General features: G+C 28.8%; 2 protein-coding genes across 3 annotated transcripts in view; one reads left to right on the forward strand and one right to left on the reverse strand.

The window, feature by feature from the left end:
- The window catches only part of LOC126739916 (frizzled-2), a 198,236-nt gene that overhangs the window by 174,212 nt on the left and 2,104 nt on the right, over positions 1 to 21,920 (reverse strand). For both annotated transcript variants that reach the window (XM_050445743.1, XM_050445744.1), the window contains exon 2: positions 16,679 to 16,714. The gene's annotated coding sequence lies outside the window, so the exon portion shown is untranslated. The remainder of the gene's footprint in view (positions 1 to 16,678; positions 16,715 to 21,920) is intronic.
- LOC126739918 (uncharacterized) overlaps positions 5,494 to 21,920 on the forward strand; it is a 110,356-nt gene continuing 93,929 nt past the window's right edge. The window contains exon 1 of the mRNA XM_050445747.1: positions 5,494 to 5,792. The gene's annotated coding sequence lies outside the window, so the exon portion shown is untranslated. The remainder of the gene's footprint in view (positions 5,793 to 21,920) is intronic.

A 21,920-nucleotide genomic window follows, 5' to 3' on the forward strand; every position in this document is an offset into this window, starting at 1 on the left:
GAATATCAGTTCAGTTTTCCACTATGCAAAATATAGTACATAATAATATTATTATAATTAGCCAAAGTTAATCAATTATTAACTGAAAGTGTAACGTTTCAAGATGATATTTACTGTTTTACACATAATAGACAGGCACGACAATTTAAAAATCTATATATTGATTTAATTTCAAAACAAACCACCGTTAATAATTTCCTACAAAAAAAAACACATAAATTTAGATATACAGAGGGACGTTTAATTTTATATTTGTTAAAATTTTGTCAATCACTTATTTAATCAATCATTAAATTTTTTTAGTAGTGTTGAATAGACATTTTAATACTGCTTACAATGATTGTCACATAATGGGGATCTCCATTTAACATTTTGACATATCAAATTGAGGTTATCTGGACATTTATTGACTGAACTTTGTCAAATATAAAATTAAACTTCCGCCTATATATCTAGATCCACGCTGCTTTTTTTTTTTTTTTTGAAGAAGGTATTAAGGGTAGTTTGTTTTGAAATGAGAGTACTGTCTAATAACATCTAATTATTCTGCTTAATATCTAATTTATCTGTTAATAACTGTAGAAAAAAAAATGTTTCCTTAAAATATAGTTATACTTATTGCAAGTATGACGCCAATTTTTTACCTTCTTATTAGGAAAATTTTACCATTTTTTATTTTTTCCATATTAAAGGATATTGGCTGAAACCCAAAAATACCATTTAAAAATTAGTGTTTAAGTTGTTGCTGCAGCTTGCAAATCCACATTTGCTGTACGTGCCTGTTCAGCATATCGGATATATTGCAACTGGCCGTGTAAATACTGGGAAAATCACGATCCGAATATTTTTTGCTACTATGTATTTACATACCGCGACAACTCTTTTATTATGCAGGCCTATACATCTTACTATGTTTTGACTAGAACAAGCAAAAACGTGCGCTTTAAAATATACGTAATTTTTAAGAAAATGTTGTACAGCACGTACGTGAAGTTCAATTAATCTGAATTTGTGATAAATATAATACAGGCATAGTTAATATCTTTAAAAAGAAGTAATTCATAAAATTTACTTATTACCCAAACTTTAGCATCACAATATACTAAATAATATTATACTCACACCACTAATTCTCTTGGAAAATATCTATTTCAATTTAATTATTCTGTAGCTAACAAGGATATATTGCATATAAAATAGAGCCCCATTATAAGTGAGATATTAATGAATTTTAGCGGCCTGTTTATTACATCTACTTAGTCATGGTTTAACGCCTTTTGTGTCTTAAACGGTTCGTTGGCCAGAAATAGATAAAGTTATCCTTAATAGTTTCTTTAATTCTAAATATAAAAATACACCCGATTAATTTTAATTGTAAGAATAGTTCTCGACAATAGTCTAAATTAGCAAATCTTATCTTTGTAAAGAGTACTATAAAGGCAAATGAACAGAACTATGTAAAGTGTAAAAAATAAAATAAGAATGATATTTTCTTAAAGAAAGTATTTTCTCCACAAAATAAGTGCCATTCTTGTTAGAATATTAGAATTGGTCCAAATTTAACTAACCTTTACTCGTTTAGAAAACCACCCAGGTTAATTATTTTAAACTGATATGTAAGGTAGTAATTATTATCAAAGTCGAAAACTTTCGTATTTACAATAACAATACAATTCTCAATTCCTTTATTATAGAAAGATGTGGTCGTATTCTGAAAGCTGGCGATTTCATTTAAAAAAATAGTTTTTTGGATTTTTCAATTAAATTTCGAAATTAATTCAATAAATTTTGCTCCTGGATATTCTTTACTTCTGAGTAAATCACTATTTTTAATTCTAAAATATTTCTACTGTATTTTCTTTTTAACTTAGATTATTCTATACCTTAATTAAATAATACATAAAAATAAGAATAATATATCACATCTATATAATATGTCAATCACCGAATAGGCTGCTAGGAAAAGATCGTTGGTGCAACTTCCGAAACTTTGGGAGAGTTTTTGCACAGTCGTCATTTTCCTATTTTTGCGGGGTTATAGTAAACCCGCCTCGTTAATCGCCATTAACGGTCAATTGTAGACGTAATGGTCTACAATTGATGCATGAGCAATCAGTTGTAGACTATTTTCTTAATAGAATACCAGTTAAATTTGAGTGGTGTTAGGTCAGGTGATCTTGTGACCTTACACGTTCTTTAGTGCCAATCCGTTTGGTATAGACACAATTACAATAATTATTAAAATATTCTTGTTGATATATAATGCTTTATATTTGCTTATAAAAGATTGTATAATGGTAGATTTATAAAACGGCACTCATTAGAAAATAAAATTGATTAAACAAAATTAGGATTAGCATAAACTGATTTCAAAAATCCATCCCTCTAAGATTATTATTTCCATACAGATAGTAGTTGCTTTAATATATAGATTACAATTTATTTGTTTCGCATTTTCTTTTAAAATTATTGTTACTAGATGCACTGTCAATCAGCCATTCAAAAAGTTAGGTAAGTTTGAAAATCCATATTTGTTGTCTGTCATAAGTCTATGAAGAAATTTTGAAAAGGAAATGTAGATTTACGTCTTGTCGTTATTTAGAGAATTCTGAATTTGATTTTTTTAATTTTTATAATTTTCTGTATTGTTGAGCATACAATTTGGTCATTTGTAATTTCTCAAACTAAATAAGTTTTGGGTATAGATTTATTTTTCCTTAGATATTCATCTAAAAACTATTTGAGACGTCGTTTATAGTTGTTAGCTAGAACAAAAAAAATTATATTTGTTGGACCAAATCTTTGTTTGAACCAATAGTATCCGTAGATTTTAACAATTAATTAATTTGCAAGTTGTTCCATCTTAAATAAAAAAGCGCTTATATTGGTATACTTCTCTAAGTTATACGATCTTAATCATCAGTAATACGGAATAGTTTATAATGCAACAAATAAATAAATAAAACCTATAAACATGAATTCAATTTTACATATTAATTAATAACTTAATGCTATTAAATAGTAAATATAATTTTAATAATATCAACAGAAGAGAACTAAAGGGGTTTGTTATTTTAAATTATACCTCACATTTATATGTGACTCTTTATCCCGATAAATTTAAACTTCATGTAGGTAACATAAATGCAATTGAACATACGAAACAAATTAATTTTAACCGACATTAAAATAAAACGCAGACGGTAACATGACACTTTAACCACCTCCATAGTGGTGTCAAACGGCTATATGTGGCGGATGATATATGCGGACGTTCTCCGAAAATTCACGCCGCATGCGGCGATTCCCGCAGTTTTCTCCTGAATTTATTTTATTCTCTTGCAGAGGAGTCGATTTTCAACCTTTTCGGTTTTTTTTTCTTGCATCTCAAAGTACTCGTAGAAAACATGCAACGCGAATGGTCGGTAGGTCGTAACAGATATGGGCGTTTTGGTTATTAAAAATGGTACGTTCTGGAAATAGTACAACCAACAGTAGATTTATTTTGACTTTTACGGTATGATATAGAGCAGCAGCATTACTGTTGTAGTTAAAAAATAATAATTATAGTTAGAGAGCTTGCGGAATCCTAAATCTAAATACAAAAAAAGACAACGTAGAGTAGTATTATAAATAATAAAAATATTATACGTATAAACGTGAAAAAATATTATTTTTCCTTATTTATATATCCCACCTCTAATATCGCGACCGTGCCAAAAAGATAAAAGAAATTAGAAGAATTAAAGGAATATTTACTATAATAATTTCAAGTCACTAGTTGGGTAATTAGTTATTGAATTGAAGTCGAACCTATATGTTTTTTTTTTACTTCAGAATCATCGAGCCTTTCAAATCAGCTAAGATAAATAATTTATTCTCATTTGAAATATTTCATTGCAATCCGTTGAAAAAAAAATAGTGTTACAGGCTTTGATTGAATGAATGAATCACTGTTAGAAGATAAATAATTTAAATTTTTGAATACAATAAAAGAAATATTTTTTCCAATTATTTCGGCTCGATGAATATACAGGTTGGAGAATCGATCATTACACAAAAAGAGGTGCTTAAAGGCGAAATATGGCAACGCGCATGTGTGCATTTCGTGCGATCCGCTACTCGCCTGCTACACGTCGTTGTTTTTCAGTACGACAGTAATAAGTGCCTAGGCTTTGATGGGGGTGACTATATTACTTACAATAACAAATTTCAAATTTTGCAAAATATAACGCAAAAGTAGGCATTTCTAAAAATTTTTCTGATACAGGCTTTACATACAGTGGACAACCCACAAATATTCCTAATCTTAAGATGTTTATTATGCTTTCTGTTGCATGCACAATGAAAACTAAAGCGTTATTCTAAAAAAAATCAAACCTAAACTCTGATAATTGTAAACACTATATAAAATGAAAACTCTAAAAAAAAATAAAAATTGATTCTTTACGTAAAAGGCTTAAACTTTCGTTCTTGGGCTAATTCATATATGGTTTCATAAAATTACATTTTTTCCACTGGTCTGCGCGAAATCAGACTTGAGTTTTGGAATATTTGAAATACTTGGATCTATATTTATTCCAAATATTATATATAATAATTTTATAATCCATACCCAGTTTCTCTGCAACATTTCTACTTGATCATGTTGAATCCACTTCTAGGGCACTACAAACTATTTCTTTTAATCGTTTTTACCCCTGGACTCTTTCGTAGAAGGTTCTTGCACTTTTGTGTAATATTTATGACAATCTTGAAGGCAAAAAAATGCAAAAAGTCAAAGCCACATTTAAAATTTAATAGTGCAGCATCACACAACATGAGGCATGTCAATATTATTATTTTTATTCTGTAAAAAATAAAACAGCAAATACCGATCAGACGACTGGAGGCGGTCGCTCTTCGACGAGAGAAAACAATGTTGCCATAATTTTAGACAATGCATTATCTTCAATTCTCCAACCTGTATACTTGCAAATCACTTGCTGTGATACAGAAAATATATCGCGTGGTCATAAATTTCAAATTGCCATTAAGATAAATATTTTATGGTATCTAAAGTAAAATATGAAAGGAATTTTTTTTATGTCGATGAAACTCAAAAATACTCTTAAAAAAATTGAAACCTTCTATTCAAAGAAATAAGGAAATAAATATAATCAGTTACAAATTCGACATAAGAAAATTAAATTCTATATATTTCTTTAAACTTTAAAGCACTAAGATTTTTTAAAATACTGCTATGTTTTCAATTCCGAGTAGACAGAATCCAACCCAAACTCAACAAGATTGTTTGTGATTTGCGAACACAGTTCATATTTAAATTTAAAGCAAACCTCGGTTAAAAAGTCGTAAATTTAAAATTGTTGGACGTGACACGAAAACGACTTGTCGCAAGTTTTGATTTATGTACCTCGGCGGTTGCGAGGTAATAAAATCGTAATAAAAAATCAATTGTTATTATGTTGGCTCTCGGAAGATTCAAAAGTTATTGCAACCACTCCAAGTTCACTATTGACTGTTAAAATAGGCAAGACAGAAAGCTAGATGAATTTATATTTGGGAGCAATAGATTTAAGAGCTAGTCGAGAGAGTTAAGTTTTAGATTCAAAACTCTTCAGTACTCAGAGATTTTTGACATAGCTAGAACTGAAAAAGCTTAATACTCGTGAAGTTTCTTTGATTTTTTCAGTTTTTTTAGAAACCATGGAGCTTCATCCTTCATGAAATTTATGGTTTTAAGGACTGCGTTTTGGAATGTTTGTAGTTTTTTATTTTTATTCCCTTAATCCGTAAGTATGTTTGGGTCTTAGTGCCTGGTTGTATATAGGAATTTAATTTTTTAAATTGACTTTTATTTTTATTTAATATGCTATATAAATGCTTAATTTTTGTACCGTTCTGTCTATATGGTTTTAAAAATATCCTCTTTTTCAGATTGATTCCTTAGGTATCTTAAATTTTTTGCCGACAAAATTTCTCTATTTTCTATTTTTATTTTTTTTCGTGGCTTTGGTTCTTTTTTTAGAATTTAGAAGTGACTTTATATCTTTTCTACTGCTGTTTACTACCATTGTACTGTTTAATACTTCTGCAAAATATGATTTTCAAAATAAACGTAATTTTTATTAAATCAAAGAAATGTAGTTAAATTTCTTATCTTTCTTTAGTGTTAATTTTTTTTTCGTGAAAATTACTTATTTCACAAATAACTAACAATATTATTGTATATTGATTAAATGGTTTTTTTTAATTTAATTCTTTTATTTTTGTACAAGTATATTTTATATCTAGGTGGCATGCTTTACTAAATACATTAATAAATTTATAAAATTAATTAGAAAAATTGTTTGAAATGTAGTTGACTTGAATTTATCTAAACTTCTATGCGTCTGTTATTATAATTCTTTAAAACTATTCTTGTATCAATTCACTAAAAATATTTTCAAAAACACATGTGCAAATAAAATATAATAATTTATATAAATATATTTATTTATGTTTGTATTGTTTTTATATATGCTTTTTAAAAGCACTTTTTAATATATTCTTAAAATCTATGGTAATTGACAAATAAAAATAGGTTTTTAATTTTTATTCGATCTGAGAGACTATAGTTTTTCATAAAAAATATATTTTCTTTCATCCCTATTCTCGATAATTAAAAAAATATACTTAATTGCAAAATGATACATCGTCAAGTGGCCTAAATAAAATTACAAATATTTTTCTCAATAAATGCCATTTTTTCAATTTTTAAAGAAAAAACGAAATCTATGCATACAGTATAGCAACGTAGAAAAGTCAATAAACTAATTTCGCGGTATCTTTAAGTTGAAAATTAAGTAATTTATAACACAAATAAATCTTTATTAATTAAAGTAGAAATAACTACAAAGAGATTCTTATTACATGATCAAAAAAATACTGTTAACTTTTTTAAACTGTATAAAATATAAGAATTTAATTATATCTTGTCAAAGAACTTCTAACGGTTTGATATTATCTGTATTATATTCAGAGCTAAGAAAATCAAAATATCCATAAATTAGAATTTCACCTCTAATGTCGCAATACGAATACCTTATCCGTACTTATTAATTGTTATGACTTTTTGCACTCAGAACCACTAATATTTATTAAAGAAATTTGTATGCATTTTTATAACCTACTAGTAATTTTTTTAGAAACATCTAGTTTTTTCATGACGAACTTTTTTATCTGAAGATGTTTTTCTTTATTTTAATTACTAAGATAACTCAATGACTTCGTCAGCTCGTTGCAACAAATTGTAAAGTACGAGATTTAGATAATTTAGACACACAGTTATAAACAGTCAAAAAAAAGCTAAGAGCGCGTTAATTAATCCTGTAATTGTTTTATCATAAAAATAACAAATCAAGAAATTCTAGTTTAAAGCTTTACATTTGATTCCCATCAAATTGAACTCCTACTTTTTATTCATAAAACAAACCAAAGCGATTACTAAATGTAAATTTGGTGCAAAATAACCGCACCTATAAATGCTTTATTCGACTTAAAATGAGTCAAGTGTCATGAACGGGTACTTTTTTACGATTGGTACTTTAAATTCAAATTAGCCCTGCTGTAGTACCCACTGAGTTCTGTCATACGTGGGAAGGAAAATACCAAAAGTTTAGTGGGCTGCGATTTTATATTTGCGTTCATATTTATTTGTCATTTAAAAGTTATTACAGATTTTTGCACAATAGTACTTACGTTTGAGATGCCTTTTTTATGCTGTTTCTTCTGGTTCTTTATTGTTTAAGGATTCGGTTTGGCTATAATGCTTTTTAAATTTGGTTGAAGAAAAATTTGTATAGCTGGGAAGAAAGAGCCAATAAATGTTACTTTTTTCATCAATAAATATTTTAAAACTCTCGTACCTCTTGTATGACTTAAGAACATGATAGTTCAAAATGTTCCATTCTAGGAAATTAAAAGCTTTTTATCAAAATAACTAAACGAATTTTTAACCAAGTTCTCTGTTAAAGTTAGATAGTAGTATTTTATGTATACCAGGCCAACACTTTCAAGCAAATGGTACAATTAAAATATAACTTTGTGAGTAACCTTAAGGCAAAGTTAAAAGCTAAGATAGTTTAGTGAATAGAGTCAAAATATATAACATTTTTCTATAAATTTTTTTTATTGTAAAATGTAATTATTTATAATCTTTTCTGATTCCGGTAATAATAACAGTAATAATTAAATAAAAAATAATCACTAAATTCTGAATTTCGAGCCATCATTTAATTTCTTTAAGAAGTCATTATGGAAAACGAACTTAATACTTGGACACCTTTTAACAAATAAATTAAATACTCAACTCAGGAATATGTCAAATTTTAGTAGTTCTTAATAAACTACTTTTGATCTTCTTGTTTGTCTATTGATTTGTCTAATATTAAAGAATTCATTAAGAACAGTGTTTAAAGCAGAGTTAAACAAATTGTTGATTTTTAAGTTAAAAAACTGAATAAAAGTGACTGCCAAATTTTTTAGGTTAGTTAATGACATTTTTACATTTATTATTTAGACAAATTTATTTACAATAGATAGTTAAAACAAGCTATTATCAAAAACTGATCTGAGTAAAATGATTATCATACTCTTCACCTTAAATGATTCATTTTGGGTTTACGAATATCATACAAATTATGCCTCATTCTGACCTAAAACTGCTTTATTTCGCATACGTGTCAATAAAATAGTTAAGCTAATTAGAAAATTGCACAGTAGCAAGGAAATCTGATCTAGTAAACTCGAAAAATGTCATAAATTTAGTTACGATCGCGTGCTCCACCATCGTTTCACTTGGTCATGAGTCTTGATATGATATATCCGTCAATTTGCGATAATTAAAAGCCATAATTTGATAAACCGATTGCGAAACGTACATTTGAAAGCTTTAACATTGTAATTCGACACGATCCTTTCGCCTTTAAGCAACATCAAAAGAAACTATTTTTATATCATCGATATGTCCTTGTCATAAAAAGGCATATGACTAATCTCATGCACCGAAAATAAAGTTTAGATAAATGGGAAGCGGCATATGGTAAAAAGGAAATTAATGAAAATCGCTTCGACCTCTGCGCTTCGTTACCTCTTCGTCTCAACGTAAACGGCGACCAATTTTCCACTATGGTGTAAGAGCGGTATAATTTGACTATTATGTGCCTTTCTATGGGTAATTGTTTTTTCTTCTGCATTTTAGAGACCGATATGGATAAATCTATTAAATAAATTATGTTATAACAACTTGTTTTATTATGTAGACTCTATAGGGGTTGCAAATCTAATAAAAATTAAATTGATACCGAACTTAAGAAACATCATGGTCAAGTAGGGGACGACGAAATGACGCAGATAGCGTGACCAAATGTGCTTCATCATAAAAACCGGGTTGGGATGTGAAAGGGCCCTGCAAGGGAGACAGAGGCAAATGGTTTGCGACTTTTTTAAAATGTATTTCTTTTTTTGCCAATTTATTGTAGGTTTGATGTCCTTAAGTGTAGAACGTAAGTCTGGAATGTAATATTAGTAACTTGTAACGGACTAACTCGGTATTTTCTAAATATGTACTCGAAAATAGTCAACTAAGTTGTTTAAACACTATGAAAACATTGTCACTAGTGACTACTAGAAATATTTATATTTACTGTAGTTATTTGCGACCATTTAAATCTCGCGCCAATGTTCCGAACTTTACTAAATTGACAATTATCGGTGAGGCGGCTCATTATATACTCGGCAGAACGCTGTTCCGAAAGATGCCCGCTAACCTTTGAGTTGTCGTGCAGTGTACCACTAGTGTCATGCCGGAAAATCAGCTAGTTTCTCTGTGTTTACAGTACGGTTCAGGCTACGAACAGTTAAAATTTATCACATTAAAGGAGATTGAAGATTTTTTACTTAAATAGTCCTTGATTCCAACCTTTAACTTATTAATTTATTTAATAAAAACTTAAGGAAATACAGAATAAGTCAATGAACTCAATAATGATTAGTATAATTAATTATTAATATTAATATTCTCAGTTTCTAGCAATACGTTTTTAATAAAATAATATTTATATATGCATCGCTTGAAATACAAGTGTACATAAATGCTTAAAGTAAAAAATTTTAATTATTCATCGAAAAATGCAACAAAATTTACGACTATAGTTTATTAACTTTTAATTGGTAATTGCCTAATGATGTCCAATTAAATTATGCGTATAATACAAAGATGTTTTAGAGTATTTTATTATAAATCAGCTAATTTCAGTCTATAATTTTTATGATAGAAAGTCAGAGACAATATAATTGTATTAAAATTACATGTAGTTAAATATGTGATAACTTTTAAAACTTTAAAGTGCTATAAAAATCTAAAAAAAAGCTATAAAAAAGGTTAAATTTTTTTTAAAAATAGATTTAAAATTTTAAAACGTTTGTTGATAACCAGAGAAACAATTTAAGATTTAATTTATCCCTTGTACCTCTGAGAATAATATAGAAAATATAGTAAGATACTAAAAGCAAAATAGACGGATAGTCTGTATTTATTTTCATGCTTTAAAATGAAAAAAGTAGCAAGACAATAATATAAATATAACAGAAGAATAGATCAAACGCTAATAACAAAAGTTTGATATTTTTGTACAGGTTCTTCATACAAACATAACTACATACTACAAATAAATAAACAAAAAAGAGTAATTTAATAATAACGTATATCTACTACTTTATATATCTAGTTATATTGAAATCCAAAATCCAGTTGTGCAATAATTGTTTATTTTTACAAAAGTATATTAAAGATTTTGGAGCAGCGTCAATTATTTTAATATAACTAGGATATCTATAAATCAATCTTACAACTGCTATGACATAGATGTGATTTAAGAACAAAACTCTAGCGCTTTAAATACTTGTAGAATGTTTTGTTTAACCATACGTTAAGTTTATATTTCTGAGTGACAAATATTAGTATAGGAATAGATTTACACTAATGCAATCATTTTATACTATAAGAGTGGCAAACCTCACGACGTCTCGAAGGTTAGCGAGAATCTTCCGGAACTGCCGAGTTCTGCTGAGTATATAAGGAGCCGCATGGCCGATGGTAGTCACTTGTCAGTTCAGTGGCGTAAAGTTAGGAATATTGACGCGAAGATTTAAATAGTTGTAAATAAATAGAGTAAAAATAAATATTTCTAGTAGTCGTGAGTGATTGTGTTTTCATAGAGAAGCGTGTAAATAAATTAGTTGACTATTTTCGATTTTTTTAATTCACACCTAACGAACGGGAAATACGCTACAATAATTTTTACTATTTGACATAAAATTTTTTGCTTTGTTTATATTAGTTTAAGGTAGCGTTCTGACTATTACTAGAATGGAAATGAATTCAGAGATATCTGTTGATAATCTAACATCAATTGAAAAAATACTTAAGTAGACTTTTCTAAATTTAGGGTTAGTGAATTTAAGTTAAGCGATGACAAGGGCTTAAAATTTGTTTACATTTATAACAACCAAAGTTATCGATGGATTTCAGCTGAAGAAGACACTTTGTTTAAAGTAATATGTGTCCTCCATTTATTCCGGTTTATTCAGTAGGGTTTTTCCCTAACAACCTTGACTAAATTTACTGTTGCTTTTTAAAAATGCGTGTATAAAATTATAATATAGATCCATTGTAAAATGTATACCTGCTAAAGAGATTATACCTAGTGTGGTTGCCAGGCTTGCAAAGCAACTGAAAGTGCTGAAGTTTTTTTAATAAAATAAATAAATGATTCACGCAAGAAAGAAAAAATACGTTTTTACGTTGCTCTTGATTTCCCAACGAAACCCAACCTAAAACTGCTAAAAAAGTGACAGTGAGAGTGCTATGGAATCAGATATTCCTGATTATAGCTATGAGACAACTATTGATCAGACAATTAGCACTCTAAATATGGCGTATCCCCCTTTATTTTGTATTATGTATACACGAATAATTGTTTTATTTAAATATAAAAAGAATATATTAAAATTTTGCTACCACCCAAACCCAACCAAAAAACTGCTAAGAACGTGAGAGTAAAAGTACTATGGAATCAGATATCCTTATCTGCAGCTATAAGAGAGCTATTTAATACATAATAAGCACTTCAAATTATGGTGTTTATTCAGGTACATTATCTTCGCAGGTCCTTCACTTTATATTCTGTGTACAAGAATGATTTTTTAAATATAAATATAAAAAGGATATATTAGTACTATGTCTTTTAGTTTATTTAAGATGAATCATAAAATGTAGGAAGTGTAAAGAAAATGCATCATTTGCAGCCATATTTGTATTAGAGTTAACCTGGAAGACTTATCATCATCATCTACAAAACACTTTGCCGGATTTATTGAAAGATTTACCTCTTTAACTTTGCAAAGATAAATGCATGATGGTGTTCCACCATATTTTTCATTAAATGTCAGAAATTATTTGAGTGGTTGGTACCCAAATAAATGGATAGGTAGAGATAATGATGCTCCCGTAAATTGGCCTTCACATTCTCCCGATTTGACTACTCTGCATATTTTTCTGGGGATATATTAATATATTAAGTCCGTGGTATACACAATGACAATGGAGAATAATGAAGAAGAACTATGGTAACGCATTCCAGATGCAACAATTAATCTTCGAGCTAATGTAGAAGTTATGGAGAGTTAATTTTAATTTTTTTAGGCGTGTAAATCTTGAACATTTTGAATAATTTTTATAAATTCTTATTGTTTAATAAATTCATTCTTTGCTTAAATGGGAAAAATATATTTAAAATAATTGAATAAACCAATGCGACATTCAACATCTAAAAACTGAATTAATTATTGTATTAGCTTGATGAGGATTTTTTTTATAATAAAAAAATAAGAAAATTAAAAAAACTAAGAAACTATTTTGACACTCTATTGACCATAGTACAAAAATGTGTATACTCGGCTTTTGCATTCCAAAAAAGAATTGGATAAAGAGCAATATTTAAAAATTTACATTCAAATTTTTAACATTTACGTGTGTTATATTCGTTTTCTTTAATAATTTGACTACAAGTATAATTTTTGACATAATATTACAAAGAAAAAATTAGAAAAAATTGTCAAAGCCTTATGAGTTAAAAACCAGCAAATGAGGAAGTCACTTAAGATAATTTTAAAGTTGACCCAACTTCGACACAACCAATTTTTAATATACAGTAACTTTTATTGGTTTTTATAGATTTCCACAAGGAATCTTTCCATATTTTTAAATTTATTAAGAATTCTACTAGTGAGACACTTAATATTCAAAATGATTAGTAAAATGTGGCTCTCTATATGATAATCTTAACAGAATCATCTAAAATAGTTTATAACATTAAACATTCGTATGAATCTTGCTTTTTATTATCAGTAACTTATTTCAATAAATTAAAAGTTACGATTCATACAAGGTCGAGTACCAAGAACTTGATCGTTTACAACCAACTTTGGTTGTACTTATTTCTTAGCGTGAATATTAATGTAATTAATTATTTGAAATAGAAGAAGTCTAGAATTTTAAATTAACTTGAACTAACTTAAACTAACTGAATGGGTTAATATTAACTAATTACTAAAGTTTTATAGGTATTTTTATTTCCTTTAATATTCTTTAATACTGTAGTGATTGCTTTTACCTCTTGAATTTAATAAACAACCCTCCATATACTGTGAAGCAGAATTTATCTAATCAGTGTATTTTTCTTTTCTCTCCAAGAAAATAAAAGATTTCCTTTTTCCTTGGCCACAATTCAGCTTATTAATTTTACACTCCACACGATCCTGTTTCTGTCCAAAAAAATATAATAAACGTGCATCAATTTTCCCGTGATTTCGCGTTTTTTTCCCCAAAAAAAATCGGCTCGTTCTTCTCGATTTTTCGGATATTCATTTCCGGCTGCTTTTATGCTTTATCGCCGGTTCTCGGTTGAGTGCGTTTTTTTCCAATAGCAAAAAATTCATATCGGACGTTTAGTTCTGGCGTTGAATAGGCACCTTTTTGCCTGATAAAATGGTATTCGATTAGCTGATTTTAATAACAGATTCATTAATATTTGGTATCAAATAAGTTTTTTTCCAAGAAATTGATTTTTTTACGCAAACACGCATTCAATTTTTAGGATAAACACATAAAACTTTCTAGTTGCTTGTGTAACTAAAAGGCAATCTTAAAGAAAATGCGCACCGAAATGTAATCTTAAGCATACATAGTATTCAGTGGGGAGAAATAACCCAAAACTTGATAAGCTTTGCATAACAAGTTCGCTGTTTAATGGCCTAAAACTGGGACAGTAAAATTTTTATTTTTTGCTTATATAGTTATTGTTTCCTCTTTTAATAAAGTTATATTAAGTAAATCTTAAAATATAATATTTTTTGTTCTTTAAAGATATATGATGAGGGCATACAGGTATACAAGATCAAATTATTTTGGTATAATTTGTATTATTAAAGTATTTTATTCACTAAATACACCTCTCAATGGATTTTTGAGTAATATACCAGTAGAATTCTTTTCATCGATATAGTTTCAAAACCCTATTATTGATTTTCCGGTAAACCTATTATTTGGTATTTAACTATCCGTGCTATCTTTTTTAAACTATATTGACTTGGGTTAAGGTTGATCACACATGCTTCCTTAGCATCCACTGTATTTTTGCTCCAAAATCGGATTAATAAAGCTGATTACACATATTGCTTATTTGCTACTCTTCATGATCCCTTATGTTTATTTTTCTTTGGTTCTCTGGTTGTCCTGCCCTGAAGAAGTCAAAAAGCAGAAACACGTGTCAGCAGTGGTATCTTTACTTATTCTGCTTTCCGTCTTCCTTTTACTTTCCGTCTGCTCTCTTGCTTTTTATTTATTTAACTTAATTATTAGGATATACTTAATAACTTTAGTTTATGCAGAAGAAATACTATTGTATCAAAAATCTTTAAACATACAACAAAATATTAAGAAACTTTTAAGATTAGTCTAAAGCTTTTTGTTAAATTAAACCATATTGGTTTACTTGGATCATCCTATAACCCTTCCTACAATCCTACAATCTAATATAGCTTAATAAGACTGTTGGTGGGGAATCCTTAAACAAACTTCACTCTATGAATAAACTTCCATTTTAAGAATGCACTGAGCACAGAAGAGTAAAAATTCAGTAAATTTAAAAAAACTGAGAATTAAAATTAAGATTGAATAATACTATAAAAGATAAACGGGTAAATTAGGTAAAATGCGCATAACTTAATTGGACATTAATGCATGCTATAAATAAATGACAAATTAAAATAAGGGAAAGAGTTGTTTGTAAATTAAAATTTTGATATAGGATTTACAGCTTCAGGTAACTTAATAGCTTCATATCATTTGGGTTTAGCTAGTCTGGCATTTATTTGTTTGTTTAGCTTGTCTGGTGAACCGCGGCTAAGAAGGTGCATAATGAGCAAAAACTAGTTAAGTTTCAAAGGCCTGTCTTGGCATAACAAGTACAGGGTGTCCCATTTTGGATACTTTTGCAAGATATCTCCGTTATCTTTAAAGTTTTTGTAAAAGTAAAAATTTATTCCTTTGGATTTTTTTTCCGTAAAATCCAGTGGTGTAAATATATTTTTTTTGATCAATAGTTTCTGAGTTATAACCCAGTATAACATATGTTTTTTTTAATGGTTAATACCCTGTATATTTATAGTTTATAAAATTAGCCCTTTTTTTACCTTTTCAAAAATATATAAGAGTATGGACTTATTTAGAGTTATCTTATTATAATAATATTATATTTAACAAAGTTCAGTAAATCACCTCTTTACCTCCAGCTACCCTATTAATATGTCAAATGGGAACCCCTATCGTGTGGCACATCATTGGAAGCAACAAAAATTAAATCGGTTGACGTACCAGCGAATAGTAAGCTGAAATAATGTATATTTTATCGACGTCATACTTTGCTGTGTCAAATGACTATCCTATAGTGTGATGCACGATGGAGTTCCCATTTGACATATCAAAATCAGCTTAGCTGAAGGTGAGGAGCTGATTGACATAACTTTGTCAAATATGAAATTAAACGTCCTATATAACTCCTGAAATTGACGTTTTTTTTTTTAAGAAGTGATTAAAGGCGGTTTGTTTTGAAATGAAAGCACTGCCATTTATAGCTAAAATATAAAAGTAAATAATAGAGAAGAACATTTTAATACAACAAATAAGGCGCGATAAAATAGGTTTCGGAGTTTTTTTCATCCTTTTTTCCCAAGAAAATTTCACACACAATCCAATCTCAATAATTTGCATCGAGACAGTCAACAAGCGCACAGGATCTATGCTCCTTGACAACCTCAGCCTTCGCCTGACAAGTGTTTGCTGTACCTTCCCGATCTTGTAAAATGTTTTCGCCACAAGATGGCTGTTAACACTCCCAGTCCGACTGAATAAATATTTGTATATCGCCGTTTCGAGTGTCTTGTAGTTCGAGCGTTTTAATTGATTTTCTGTTTTTCTTGGGATAAACGGTCCCCCCATATATAACCTTGGTTTTTTTACAACACACCAATAAAAGAAAAAAGGTATATATCGACGAATAGGTGTGCAAATACGTACCTTTATCGGTTTGACGATGTCTTATGTTTTGAAAGTCTGAAACAACAAAGATATAATTAATGTTTTGTTCAATGCTGGAAAAAGAAAAAAATAGCGCACTGTACTGTAACTCTGCGTCATCGTTTTGCTAATAGTTCAAGAATTAATAAATATACAGCAATGATGCTAATCATGTAGCTATGATTTCCATACATATGGAGGTCACCTGCATACAAATATCTTAAGATTTTGGGTTAAACAAGTTTTTGAAAATATACAAAGTAAAAAAGTCATTAAAAAATATTTAAGGAAAACTGAAAAATATTTTTCCAAATCTGCCAGTAAATTTTAAGATCCCCTTCTGAACCCCAACGTGCGAACATCCACAGCTTCGAGTGGTTTGTCGCAGGCACAAAAGGCCACTGGCGTCACTCTCGTAGGGTAAAAAGGACGCCGATCCGCGTCTATTCAAAGAGTGACGCGTGACGTGAATGCATGGGGGGATTTTTTTTCGGGATATTCGGATGTCTTCTGAATATTAAAATGGACCGCTCAAAAACCTGTGGGAAAGATTTAAAAGGCTACTTGCTTTTCAAACGCGAAATTGGCAGTTGGAGGTTTTTATTGACTGAATAATGTGGGGTTGGAGATTGGTCGTACGTCATTACATATATTTATCTTTTTTGCCCTTTATGTTTGAAAATTGCGTTAAGCCAATCGTATAAAGTTTCTTGTGCAAAAAATTGAATTTGAGTATACAATTAATAATTGAATATATTGGGCATTGATAGTTGGTGTAAACGAAGATAGTCTCTATAAGATGGCACAAAAAACTTTTCAGATTTTGAGAACCAATTTCTTTCTAACCCATACTATATTATTAATAAATGATGCACGAAAAATAGGTTTGTCGGTACACTCCCTAAAACCACGATTACTCTTTTTAAACTCATATTAACATAACAATTCTAAAGGCAAAAGTTGCCATGAGTAGATTCAGAAGGCTATGGGGTGGTCGAAAGTCTAAAATAAACCTTTGGTTATACAAAGTGGTAGAAAGAACTATGTTGTCATATGATTTAATTGCCTGAAGAAAGAAATTACATAATTTACAGCAATTTGGCAATAAAGGAAAACGTCTGTACATTACTCGTACTATGAAATTAACTCTGATTTTACTGGTAGAGATGCTTCTAATCCTACTGACATCTGCCTATAAATAGAACGCGGCGAGAGTAAAGTGAAACAGCTCGCACAATATCAATCTTAAATCAATTTTTAATTAATTGGTACTGCAACAGCTAGAACCTGTAACTCTGCCAAATAAGCTAATTGTACCCTGAGGCCTAAAGCCATTATGTGGTATTGCAGGAGGACTTTTTAAAACAACTATTAAAAACTTCGTTAAAAGCCGATCCCACAAGATAGATGAAGTATCAAAGAATAAATTTTGTTTGCAAGTTTGCAAGCTAACATGATAACTTAGGAGGATAATGAAACATCTGAGCATATATAGTTCATCTGCGAAGCATTATGCAAACTTAAATTCGAATTACTATTTAGCCATAATTAACTAAGTATGGAATGACATGCCTCTAAAGTCTAATTAGAAGGACATAAAGGATTAGAGAAATAGCACGAATTATAGTTTGGACGTGCTACAATCATACTATAACATTGCAAGCAAATTGCTGCTACTTCAAATAGTTTCGAAATAAATAATATACTCCTCTGTTAATAAGTATCTAACAAGATGTGAAACTAAAAATACAGGCATTAATTTACACTATAAAGATATTATAAATGCCAAGAAACCAGCTCATTCTCCGTCATTCCGAAATGACATAAGTGATACACCGCACGACCTCTCGAAGGTTAGCGAGAATCTTCCGGGACAGCGTTCTGCCGAGTATATAAGGAGCCGCATTGAGGGGCTGTTACGTGACGAGTTTGGTTTGTAGTCTATTACCGAATTTTTTGAGTGACCTGTAATCAAATAATATTTTTCTATCTTTTCATCAAAAAAATATAATTAAAATGAACATTTATAATGTCTAATATACTTTACATAATTATGACAGGTTGGTCTGACAATTGTATTAAATGTAACAAAAAAAACGTGTTTTTAGACAGCTCAACCAACAGCAAAGTTACCAAATGGGTTCTTAAAAAATTGGATATGATTTTAGTAGTTTATGACTTAGTACATTAAACATAGTACTAAATCGTTTTTCATCTTTGTATTACATTTAGCGGTATAAAGTGTAAGGGTAGCTTAAATTAAAAGACTACTAAATAGAACATAATTTATTATGCATTTTGTGTGAGTTAAAAAACTAATGAACTGAAAAATGTTTCCACAAGTTTGAAACTACACTGGTTTATGATCCAGGTTGGACTTTTAGGAGGAGCCGCATCGGCTATAGTTGTCAGTTTAATGAAGTAATGTTCGGAATATTGGCGCGAGATTTAAATAGTTGTAAGTAAATACAGTAAAAATAAATATCGCTAGTAATCGTGCGTGACGGTGTTTTTATAGTGAAGTGTGTAAATTAATTAGATAAATTAACTGATTTTCGATTGTTTTAATTCACACCTAATGAACGGTTTCGTTACAGTACTTATTGACTATAGTATCTATATGAAAAAAAATAGAGGGTGGAAGCAAATTGAAGCATCAGACTGATAACAACTTAAACACGAAATATTGCATTGTAAAATTAAATCTAGGAGGAGAAAAGTTACAGTTATTGACAAGTTATTATAGCTAGAAATAAGACCTTGCAACCATGTTAATATAATGTTGAATATTGGATCGTTACCTGCTTAGGCTCTGAGTAAGAAAAACATTTGCAATAAATGTTTTTATAGTTTATAATATTATGATTCTCATAAATAAATTAGCATTTTAATGCCTTATAAAATAATGATTTTTAATTTAAGTCTCTAATTGTATAATTGTCTAAACATGTAGACTTGACAGTAGATATAGTTCAAAGTTCTTAGAATATATTAACAGCAAAGTAAGAGACTTTTATTCCTAAGGATTATAAACATATATATTTGTTAATTTAGGCTCTTAGGACATTTAATATTTATTTCTTGATATGAGTTAACATTTAGCAGTAAAAACATATAAAAGAGCTTAGGTGTCAATAATTTTTTTGTTCTTTGTAATTAAAAGATTCATCTTTGGGCAATATCTTTGTGATATGATAATATTACAATAAATTTGTTGAATAATTTTAAGACAAAAAGGTAAAATAAACATTTGTTAAATCGCAATGGCTTCTTCTACGAGATTTATGGGAAAATATAAAATATTAATTGATTATCATATTTTTAATAGTAATGTCACAGGAAAATAACTAATTACTTTTAGTAATATGCGTATATAAATAAGTAAAAGTAATAACTATTTTTAGGCAATACTAACATAACAAAATATTGCTACCTTATACGTTATATCTTATTAATACTTTTATTAAAAATAATAATAGTTACTTATCAGTTTGCAAGACCTACATAAAAAAACAATAGCATAGTAAACCATTCATAGATATAAATCATAAAACGAAATCACAGTAGCTGTGTTATTTTGTAATAAAATGTTGTAAATTGTATTGGAATACACAACATATCGACGAGGTAGTACGAATGTACATAATAAAAATGGCTCGATGATATATTTGCACAGGCAGCTTACATACATGGTTACGTATGTTTTAGATTAGATAACACAGTTTAATTCCGTTTCCTTTTTTTTTCAATCAAAATATATCAAGTCGCCCTGAGTACCATTGGTACTGGATAGGTGTATTTAATATAAATTTATCATATTCTCCATAACTATGTAAGAATATATAAATGTATTAAAAACTAATTGAAGGGGGATTGTAATGATATTTTAGCCGATGAACACGATATTTATAAATCAAGCGTTTTTATTAAATTGTATTGACTAATATTAATTCAAAAATATAATTTTTTTTTGGTAACGGCGTTTTTTTTAAATACGATCTTGAGAATCACAGCCATTTAGATTATGCAAATAAATCATTTTTATTGATGAGTACATTTTAGGTTCATTAGATTAGAGCAAGAAAGGATCTATTTTAAGTATTTACTGTGTTCAGAAGTTTTACCAAATAACAACCAAAAAAGAAAGACTTGCAGGAATTAAACATGTTTTCATTCATACGTACAAAGAATGAAGTCCATTTTTCTATAAGCTGGAAGTAAACCCATTATCTTCTAATATATCATATAAAATAACATATTTTTCATATCGAGATACGAAATCTACTTCGCGCAACAAAACAACCGAAGCTTATATCTATAAACTTATATCCAATGCGAGAAAAATATTGGCTTACAAATGGAAACTTCCCGAGCTTAATGGACTTTCCATGAAAAAATATTATGCCATCTACATACGTTCATTTCAGATGCAAGAGAGTAGGGATTATAGACTTTTCAAGATAACAGTTTTTCATAGTTCTATGAATATAAATAAGGCGTGATTTTTATTCGAAGCTGCATTTTAACAATTATCAAATAAAACAAAAATTCAGATATATTTAATATAATTCTATAATTAAGTTTATGTATTAGAAAATAATTATAATTAACTTTTATGATAGTTTTGCAGCTGCGATTAATATTGTTTGTTGTAAAATTAGTCCCGAGGAAATCTTTTTCGTATTTATTACATTCATTTCTCTCAAGAGCATTAAGGCATATTTGGACTAACTTTTTACTAGCATGTAGTGTATAAACCATGGAATTACTTAGTCTAATATCTTCATTTTTTTTGATTTTTCTAGATGTTGATTGAAAATATAGATAGCATGAACTGTTTTTCTTTAATAAGGTATACACAATTTTTTTTTGCAATTAGTTGAATATTTAATATTGCTCGCTTAATACGTATAGAGCGAAATAAAAAAGTAATGAATTATATTAGCGGGGATATATATTTAACAGTGATCATATGCATTAAGTTAACGAAATAACCTTTTCCAAGTTTTAATTTCCAATTTATTTTCCAGCATTTATTCTTTTTCTTGATAGAATGTTGAATATTGATTGTCTAAAGTTAAAAATTCGTAGTATTCAGTTTTCAATTCAATTTTTGACAGAATTGATAAAATAAAGAAATTAATTTTAGGAGTAGAGCTTTTAGAGAGAAAACGTATGCATTCTGATAAATTATATTTAAAATATCCAACTTAATTGACATACTTCAATTATTTGGTATTGA

The sequence above is a fragment of the Anthonomus grandis genome, chromosome 8, assembly GCF_022605725.1.
Source record: "Anthonomus grandis grandis chromosome 8, icAntGran1.3, whole genome shotgun sequence".
In the NCBI taxonomy this organism is placed as follows: Eukaryota; Metazoa; Arthropoda; class Insecta; order Coleoptera; family Curculionidae; genus Anthonomus; species Anthonomus grandis.